Source organism: Heloderma suspectum, chromosome 11 (assembly GCF_057233095.1).
Source record: "Heloderma suspectum isolate Gila_16-S chromosome 11, 16-S_ref, whole genome shotgun sequence".
Taxonomy (NCBI): Eukaryota; Metazoa; Chordata; class Lepidosauria; order Squamata; family Helodermatidae; genus Heloderma; species Heloderma suspectum.
In genome coordinates, this window is record NC_139468.1 from 2,575,063 (window position 1) to 2,585,197 (window position 10,135).

At 48.1% G+C, this 10,135-nt stretch overlaps 1 long non-coding RNA gene across 1 annotated transcript; it reads left to right on the plus strand.

Moving 5' to 3' along the window:
• The first annotated feature begins 483 nt into the window (after nucleotides 1-483).
• Nucleotides 484-9,838, plus strand: LOC146336895 (uncharacterized). The gene is made up of 3 exons (XR_014785250.1): nucleotides 484-650; nucleotides 4,840-4,946; nucleotides 9,232-9,838. It is a non-coding gene; the product is annotated as an uncharacterized LOC146336895 (long non-coding RNA).
• Nucleotides 9,839-10,135: the final 297 nt, after the last annotated feature.

Genomic DNA, 10,135 nt, shown 5'->3' on the forward strand with positions numbered 1-10,135 from the left:
AACGAATCAAAAGAGGGAAGGTGGCTGAAGGGAGGTTCTAGAACAGGCCGTGGGTTAAGCAAGAGGCACCCAAAGGAAAGAAAGGTGGTGGAGGAGGAGGCTTGAGGGGAGAGGCAGAGAGGAGCACGGGAACTGAGGCCATTTCATGTCCTGACAATGGCGGCGGGCGGCTCCGAGGTCAGTGGGGTGGTGAATCTGCTCCAGGTTTCAGTCAGAACCAGTCAGAACTCTAAAGGAGCTCTCCAGGGTGCGACTGAAACCCGGAGCGGACTCACTGACCCACTGGCCTTGGAGCCACCCTCCCCCCCTGCGCCCTGATTGGAAACAGCCCACCAGCTCTTTGGCCGCAGCCTGCAGACTTGACAGAAAACGAGACTGTGGTATCTTCTGAAAGATCGCAGCACAAACGGTGCTTTGCAGCGCTTACCTTGCTGCGTCTGGCATGCAAATCGAGCATCTCGAAATGGCTATGCCTGTTTACAGCTCTGTTTCAGGCATCGAAAGAAATTCCCTCAGAGGCTGACTGATCTCCACACAGTTACCCACAATTCTGCTGGCAAGATCGAGGCCAAAGGACCATGCGCACGGGGCGCTGTGCTGTCAGGGTCCCACAAGGACATGGAGGGAGCACCTGTGAAGACATCATCTAGGTGAACAATCTCGTGCCAGCTCTGTGATGTATCAATGATGAATAGATTTTTATTAAGAGATCAATAATTGATTGATTGATTGATTGATTAATTGTGTTCTATTGGATTTTACTCAGGCTTGGTTTGTGATCCACCACACCGGGGAGTGTGGGCAAACTGAAGCTAAACACAGATAAAACTAAACTTCTCATTGGCAACCTATGAAATCCGGGGAACAGAAGAAGGGCTGGCTGGGATATAATCACACCCTCCATGAAAAAAACTCTGCCTTGCTCATTGGGACCTGTTCCAGGATAAGCTTGTTGCTGTATTGTAAGAAGTGCTGTAAACATTTCCATTTGGTCCATTTCTGTGATAGTATCCCAGATTGTACGATATCCCAAAATATAGTTTCAACAACCTGTACATGTGTTGTTGTTCAGTCGTGTCCGACTCTTCGTGACCCCATGGACCATAGTACGCCAGGCCTTCCTGTCCTGCGCTCTCTCCCGGAGCGTGCTCAAGTTCATATTCATTGCATCGGTGAAGCTATCTAGCCATCTCATCCTCTGCCGTCCCCTTCTCCTTTTGCCTTCAGTCTTTCCCAGCACCAGGGTCTTTTCCAGAGAGTTTTCTCTTCGCATTAGCTGGCCAAAATATTTGAGCTTCAGCTTCAGTATCTGTCCTTCCAATGACCACTCAGGGTTGATTTCCTTTAGGACTGACTGATTTGACCTCCTTGCAGTCCAGGGGACTTGTAAGAGTCTTCTCCAGCACCACAGTTCGAAAGCATCAATTCTTCGGCACTCAGCCTTCCTTATAGTCCAACTCTCACAGCCATACATTACTACTGGGAAAACCATAGCTTTGATTAGACGGACCTTTGTCGGCAAGGTGATGTCTCTGCTTCTTACTATGCTGTCTAGGTTTGCCATAGCTTTCCTCCCAAAGAGCAAGCTACATGGCTACAGTCACCGTCTGCGGTGATCTTGGAGCCCAAGAAAGTAAAATCTGTCACCGCTTCCATTTCTTCCCCTTCTATATGCCAGGAAGTGATGGGACCAGATGCCATGATCTGAGTTTTCTTAATGTTGAGTTTCAAACCAGCTTTTGCACTCTCCTCTTTCACCCTCAACAAGAGGCTCTTGAGATCCTCTTCGCTTTCTGCCATTAGGGTGGTATCGTCTGCATGTCGGAGGTTGTTGATAATTCTCCCAGCAATCTTAATTCCGACCTCTGATTCATCCAACCCGGCGTTTCTCATGATGTACTCTGCATATAAGTTAAATAAGCAGGGTGACAATATGCAGCCTTGTCGTACTCCTTTCCCAATTTTGAACCACTCGGTTGTTCCATGTCTGGTTCTTACTGATGCTTCTTGACCCTCGTACAGGTTTCTCAGGAGACAGGTAAGGTGGTCTGGTACTCCCATCACTTTAAGAATTTGCCACAGTTTGTTGTGATCCACACAATCAAAGGCTTTAGTGTAGTCAATGAAGCAGAAACAGACGTTTTTCTGGAATTCTCTTGCTTTCTCCATGATGCAGCGAATGTTGGCAATTTGATCTCTAGTTCCTCTGCCTCTTCGAAACCCAGCTTGTACTTCTGGTAGTTCTCGGTTCGCATACTGCTGAAGCCTAGCTTGTAGGATTTTGAGCATCACCTTGCTGGCATGTGAAATGAGCGCAATTGTGCGGTAGTTTGAACACTCTTTGGCGTTGCCCTTCTTTGGAATTGGAATGTAAACGGACCTTTTCCAGTCTTGCGGCCATTGCTGAGTGTTCCAAATTTGTTGGCATATTGAATGCAGCACTTTAACAGCATCATCTTTTAGGATTTTAAATAGCTCAGCTGGAATACTGTCATCTCCGCTAGCTTTGTTGTTAGTAATGCTTCCTAAGGCCCACTTGACTTCACTCTCGAGGATGTCCGGCTCCAGTTCAGTGACCGCACTCTCATGGCTATCAGAGTCATTAACATCTTTCCTGTATAGTTCTTCTGTGTATTCTTTCCACCTCTTCTTAATCTCATCTGCTTCCTTTAGGTCCCTACCTTCTTTGTCCTTTATCATGCCCGTCTTTGCACAAAACGTTCCCTTGAGATCTCCAATTTTCTTGAAGAGATCTCTAGTCTTTCCCATTCTCTTGTTTTCCTCGATTTCTTTACATTGTTCATTTAAGAAGGCCTTCTTGTCTGTCCTTGCTATTCTCTGGAACTCTGCATTCAGTTGGACATATCTTCCCCTTTCTCCCTTGCTTTTCGCTTCCCTTCTTTCCTCAGCTCCTTGTAAAGCCTCCTCAGACAGCCACTTGGCTTTCTTGCATTTCTTTTTCTTTGGGATGGATTGAGTTGCTGCCTCCTGAACAATGTTACGGACCTCCGTCCATAGTTCCTCAGGCACTCTGTCTATCCGGTCTAATCCCTGAAATCTATTCCTCACCTCCACTGTATATTCATCAGGGATATGATTGAGGTCATACCTGAATGGTTTAGTGGTTTTCCCTATGTTCTTCAATTTTAGCCGAAATTTTGCAACAAGCAGCTCATGATCTGAGCCACAGTCAGCTCCAGGTCTTGTTTTTACTGACTGTATAGAGCTTCTCCATCTTTGGCTGCAAAGGACATAACCAATCTGATTTCGATTTTGACCATCTGGTGATGTCCATGTGTAGAGTCGTCTCTTGTGCTGTTGAAAAAGAGTGTTTGCTATAATCAGCATGTTCTCTTGGCAAAACTCTATTAGCTTTTGTCCTGCTTCATTTTGTACACCAAGGCCATGCTTGCCTGTCATCCCAGTTATTTCTTGGCTTCCTACTTTAGCATTCCAATCCCCTATGATGAAGAGGACATCTTTGTTTGGTGTTAGTTCTAGAAGCTGTTGTAGGTCTTCACAGAACCGATCAACCTCAGCTTCTTCGGCATCAGTGGTTGGGGCATAGACTTGAATTACTGTGATGTTGAATGGTTTGCCTTGGATTCGTACTGAGATCATTCTGTCATTTTTGAGATTGTACCCCAGTACTGCCTTTCCCTCCCTTTTGTTGACTATGAGTGCTACTCCATTTCTTCTAAGGGATTCTTGCCCACAATAGTAGATATGATGGTCACCTGAATTAAATTCGCCCATGCCTGTCCATTTTAGTTCGCTGATTCCCAAAATGTCGATGTTCAGTCTTGCCATCTCATGTTTGACCACCTCCAGCTTACCTTGATTCATTGATCTGACATTCCAGGTTCCTAAACAATATTGTTCTTTACAGCATCGGATTTTCTTTTCACCACCAGACACATCCACAGCTGAGTGTCCTTTCGGCTTTGGCCCAGCCGCTTCACTCTTTCTGGCGCTACTTGGAAATACCCTCTGCTCTTCCCCAGTAGTATATTGGACACCTTCCGACCTGAGGGGCTCATCTTCCGGCGTCATCTCTTTTAGCCTTGTGATACGTTCCATGGGGTTTTCTTGGCAAGAATACTGGAGTGGGTTGCCATTTCCTTCTCCAGTGGACCACATTTTGTCAGAACTCTCTGCCATGACCTGTCCGTCTTGGGTGGCCCTGCACGGCATAGCTTATGGCTTCACTGAGTTACGCAAGCCCCTTTGCCACAACAAGGCAGTGATCCATGAAGGGGGTACATGTGATATCCTAACAAAAAATGCATTCAACACCAAAAGGGAAAAGTTGCCCTTGTCAATGCATGGCAGTGCTATGGGGCCAGCCTCCCCCAGCCTGGTGTCCTTCAGATGTGTTGGACTACAACTCCCAGCATTCCTGACCATTGGCCATGCTGGCTGGGAGTGATGGGGATTGCAGTCCAACACACCAGGTTGGGGGAGGATGGGTTAGGCCCAGGGCCGGCCCCAGACATTTTGCTGCCTGAGGCAAAGAGCAAGATGGCGCCCCTCCCATGCCATGTCCAGAAGCCAACCAGACCAGCAGATGAACCTTACTTCAATACTGGGGATGGGGCAGCTTCCTCCACTGCATCTGAAGGCAGCTGGCTAGCTTAAGGGGCGCGAGGCCAGCCAGACGGCCCATGGCTCTCTCCGCCGACACTTTCCTGCTGCCTCCCAGCATCTGCTGCCTAAAGCGACTGCCTCACTCTGCCGAATGGTAGGGCCGGCCCTGGCTCCGCCTATTATCATTTTCTCGCCAAACACAAACGTGTTCTGAACCTTCTGCCAGTTCCTTCAGTGTTTTTTCTTCCCCAGAACAAGGCAGCTACAAGGGGAGAGCTTACACTGATTCCGTATTCAGCGTGTGGAGCAGAACATCACATTCTCCAAGCCTCAAGTGTATACTATTTTTTATCTAAATGGTAAGTAACCGCCTGAATAAGATTGTGAGTGGGATTAAAGCTTAAACCCTCCACAGAGCTTGCAAAAAGATAAATTAAAGGAGGAAAATGGACGCAGAAGCAAGAAAACATAATACTGCAATGGCCGTGATATTCTGCCATGCAATCTATGGAGAAACTGGGTTCTCTGTATGGGAGTTAACGCTAATTCCTTGGGAGGAGGTCGTCAATTGAACGTGGTTAATTGTGCAATTACCAACAGCAAAGTCCTCAAAATATATTCGGACCCAACTCCTGCCTCCATCACATCACCAGTTCCAGACCCACTGTGGGTCCAAGTCCTGATGGCCAGAGTGATATGGCTGCAAACTCTGCCTCAGTTTGCCCATCAAGGAAGGGGTATGCACCTCCCCCCACAAAGGGATGGTAAATGTGCCCCTTCAGGGCCACCCCCCCATTTCCCCTCCTGTTGGCTTCAGCGCACACCGCCAACAGGCCAGCGTCAAGGGTGGGCATGGCTGGGCACCGCCCAAGGGCCCTTGCCCCTGCAGGAGCCCACTGACAGGAGTCCCCAGGACTGGCGCCTCCCCTTCCCTATTGCCACCTGCTTGTCCACCTGATCTTGCTCTGGCCCAGACAACGGCGCTGTCAAGAAGGAGGAATGGCAGATGCCACTGCTGACTCGCTCCCTGCCCCTCTCGGCTTGTCGAGCAAGTAAGTGGGAGCCATGATGAGAGGAAGAGGAGGTGCAGTCGTGGCTGGCGGCAGCGATGCTGAGCAGGCGGGCTCACCAAGGCAGGCAGGGGGCCGTGGCGGGGCTCTTGCCCAACCTAGTCCAGCTGCTCTGTTCCTGTGCTGGTTTGGTTTCGTTTTTTTGCTGTAACAAAAAGGGAACGTTATTCCTAACCTGTGTCAGCAGCCCCAAAGCAACACTGCGAAGGAACTGATTTTTTTCCTTCTCCCCACAATGTTCAACCACCACACAGATGTTCTTTTTGTGTACACCGACACTCGTCAGGACTGCCTTTGAAGGTTTACAAGTGATTAGGCTTCTGCTCTTTTTTCCTTTTTGAGTTCAAGGTGGGTTTTCCCCCCCAATTTCCCAGTTTTTTAAGGCATGATTGTTATTCATGAAATATGTTTCATGGCCACACTATGTTATTCATTAAATAAATTGCTTCAGGATCATATTCAAGAGAAATGAAGGAAATTGGGTGGGTGAAAAGATGCACATGGGATCCTCACAGAAGCTGGAAGTCCAGGGAAGAGGCAAAGGCGCAGGAAACAGAGTGGAAGTGCAAAAGCAGAAAACGGGTCATCCATCCCACTGTGCAAGATGCCCCAAGGTCCTGCCAGCCTCCACAGATGGGCCATAGCTCAGTGGAGGAGCCCCTGCTTTGCATGCAGAAGGTACCAGGTTTGATCCCCGACAGCATCTCCTGGTAGGGCTGGTAAAGAATCCTGCCCGAAACCCTGGAGAGCTGCTGCTGCCAGTCAGTGTTGCCAATACTGGGCTAGGTGGGCTAGCGCTCTGACTCCATTTGAGGCAGCTTCCTATGTTCCTATCTGACCATCTTGTGCAATCTTGAATACAGTGTGCATCCAATAGAAATTTGGTGCATAAGTACCAACTGAGTTGCCAGCTTGATCCTAGCTGCATGGCAGACAGAAATTCAACAGGTGCAGCTTTTCCAGGCATAGGCAATTCCTACACTGTTTGTAGGGGCTGTGGCTCAGTGGGAGAGCCCCCGCTTTGCAAGCAGAAGGGCCCAGGTTTGATCCCCGGCAGCATCTCCAGGTAGGACTGGGAAAGAATCCTGCCCAAATCCCTGGACAGAAATTGCTGCCAGTCAGTGTCAACAGTACTGAGCTAGAAGGACCAAGGGTCTAACTCTGTATAAGGCAGCTTCCTCTGTTCCTAGCTGATGCTTCTCTCGGTTGCAGAGACTGGACACTTCCACACCAGAGGCAGCCATATTTCAGACAAGATCTTGTGCAGCTCAGGATTAGACAGAGGGTGTTGGCCATCAGGAAGGCTTCCAGAACAAGCCCCTTTGCATGGAATGAATGTTTGATCAGGGCCGTGTTTCCACGACAACAGAAGGGTGAAGCAAATGGAGGAATACCAGATTTTTCATGGAATCAGCAGGGCTCCGTGCAGGGCTCCATGAAGGAGTGCACCGCACCATTATAAGTTGCTGGTAGTAACATACTTCTGGGGTGGGGGGGATTGAAGTGAGCATCATCAGACTGGCAGGGGCTGCTCAACCAATAAGAGAGGCTTCCCCTTTCAGGCTCTACTCCCCTTTCTCCTGCCCCAAGAAGCTCCGGTTAGGCAGTGATGCAAAGGACTGAAACTGGCATTAGTTACTACTGAAAAGCCTTGAACCAAAGAGCAGAGACACACAGCTTTGGAAATAGTGCATCACAGCCATTATGGGAGTTACTATGCCTTTCACCTAGGGATGTCAGAGAATCTCACCACGGATCTCGGTGAGGCCGAATGCCAGTGCATTCGGCCCCCTGAACTCCGTGGCGGAACGGCCTGCCACCCCCCCCCCCCGCCCCGCCACAGGTCCCCCCTGGGACGAGACTTACCTGGGGCGGATCTTCCGGGCGGTGGCGGCTCCGGCGGCGGCTGGTCTTCCGACTGGCTGCCGCCGCCACCGCCATTTGCAGTCTTGTTAAAAAAAAAAAAAGACGACATGATAGGCTACGTAAAGATTTATGTAGCCTATCATGGCTGGGTTTAAAAACAAAACAAAAACGCATACGCAAATGGCAGCAGCTATGGCCACCTCCACTTGCGTTCCTTATTTTTGGCCGTCTTAGTCTACATAAATATTTACGTAGACTATGATGGCGAAAATAAAGGGGAACACAAATAGCATAGTGGGCGCTATTTGCGTCCCTTTTTGATTTGCCGTCATAGTCTACGTAAATATTTACGTAGATTAAGACGGCCAAAAATAAGGAATGCAAATGGCGGCGGCCGTAGCCGCCACCATTTGCGTACGTGGGTTTTTGTTTTTTGTTTTCCCAGAGCCCTCCACGGCCGGAAATCCAGCTGTGGACGGCTCTGGCCTGGCTGGGCCTGGCCAGCTGCTCCGCGGAGCTGCCGCGGAGCACAGCCGGCCATGGAGGATTCCAGGGGGGGAGGAATGGGTCGCCTCCCCCCCGTCGAGGATTCCGGGGGGAGGGACGGGACGCCTCCCCCCCCCACCATCAACATAATCCGCGGAAAGGTAAGTGACTTTCATACATCCCTACTTTCACCCAGTAAATACATGATGTAACCTGGGTCTTATTGTTTTTGGCTTAATGCCAATCTCAGTAAATTTGGGAACAAGCCTCATTGACTGCAACGGGAGTAACTTTTGAGTAGACTTCCCCAACCTATGCCCAATTCCACCCATTTTTTTCCTTTCCTTCTAAAAACTGGGCTTCCGCATTAACAGGCACCCCTGAATATATGCGCTATCACGTGATAGTGCAAATGCAGGATAGTGTTATTTTGAATTAGAGTTATAGAGTGAAAGCGAGATACTGACATAGGCAGTATGCGTATTCCTGGAGAAATATGCAATAATGCCATAATGAGATAGCGAGGGGGGTAGAAGTGAGCTGGAGACTGGGGCTTTTTTTGCTATTGCGTGATAGTGATACTTTGGGGAAACACCCCTTCACTGGGATCATGGTGAAAGGCACCCCTATGGGCAGGGCTAACATACTGGAGTAAATGCAGAGGGTTGGTGTATACCACAACAGAAGCGCAGACAAGCCGTATTAAGGAAAAGAATCGGACTATAAGCAGTCTCAGGAAATCTGGTTTTCCCACAATAAGCTCCAGGGTGGCTGCTGGATGGCCACAATGTCATGTATCCCTAATGACTTCCACATACAGCCAGTTCGGAGTAAATTGCTCATGGAAACAGGCCCCAGATTCACTTGGTTAAAAGGAGAAAGAAAGAGAAATGTGGTTGGGGGTGATTCTCAGCATGCCACTTTTAATCATCCTAAGCACCACATCTGTTGCAGTGAATGGCAGAGATACTTACAGTTGTTATCTTGTTAACAACTGGAGACTAAGAGCGTCTCCAATGGCTCTTGCTGTTTTTGCATAGAAATTAGGAGTTAGGAAACCTGCTAACCTCCACATTTTGCACAGATGTTTTCATTGTAATGGACTAGTGAACAATGTAACATTACAGGGGGCCTTTAAATGCCCATGACCAAGTTTGAGGTTCTGCTTTACTGCAGAGGTGTGGGGGGTTGTATCCTCATTCTGCTTTGTTTTTTTCTCTAGGTGCATGGGCTTTATTTATGTACAGAGATGAAATCACTTTTGCTGAACTGTTTGTCCATCTGGAAGTGATGTGAATTGGGAAGGTGAGAAAAGTTGTCCAGTCAGAAAGGATTATGTCCAAAGGATGCTTTTGTGAATGTACATTATGTCCAAAGGATGCTTTTATGAATGTCAGTTTCTCAAAGAAATTCGGTTCGACTGCTAGCTTTGGAGCAGTCTGTATTGGCTTTGTTATTTTTTAACTATTTCTTAGATTTCTTAGATGCCTTTTTCAAGTAAGCATCAAAACATCTTTCAACAAAATTAAACACACAAAATTTTAAACCACTAAAACCTATTATCCACTATAATACTACCAACCCACAAAACAACTAAAACATCAGTGGCAACAATAAACAATTACTGTTACCAATTCAATTGATACACTGACGTGCCCATCAAGTGTCCCAGAATAGGCCATCAAGTGCTTCGTAACAAAGGAAAGTCTTAGCCTGTTGCTTTATTGTATTTTATGGTTTATCAGTTTCTGTTGTGAATTGCCCCAGAATATGTATTCAGAGAGGCAGTATACAAATAAACACACTAGTGGCTAATGGCAGATTGGACTAAATATGACCTTTGCGTGTGTGTGTGGGGCGGGGTGGGTGAGATGCACACAAGATATGCAATGGCCACAAAAACTACATCGCCGATCTTCCACATCTGCTCTTCCACGCTACTGTGCCACACCAGCTCTAAAACAGCATTGGCGCCTCCCAAAGCACACAGCAAAACCACAGAACCCCAGCCCAAGGCTCTGTTTTGCTTGCCTGCGACAAAACTCTTGCCTCTTTCACTGCCAAGGTGTCTCCCTCTAGCCCCATCACCCAACAAAGCAAGTGCGGTGTGCCCAGTAGCTAATAGC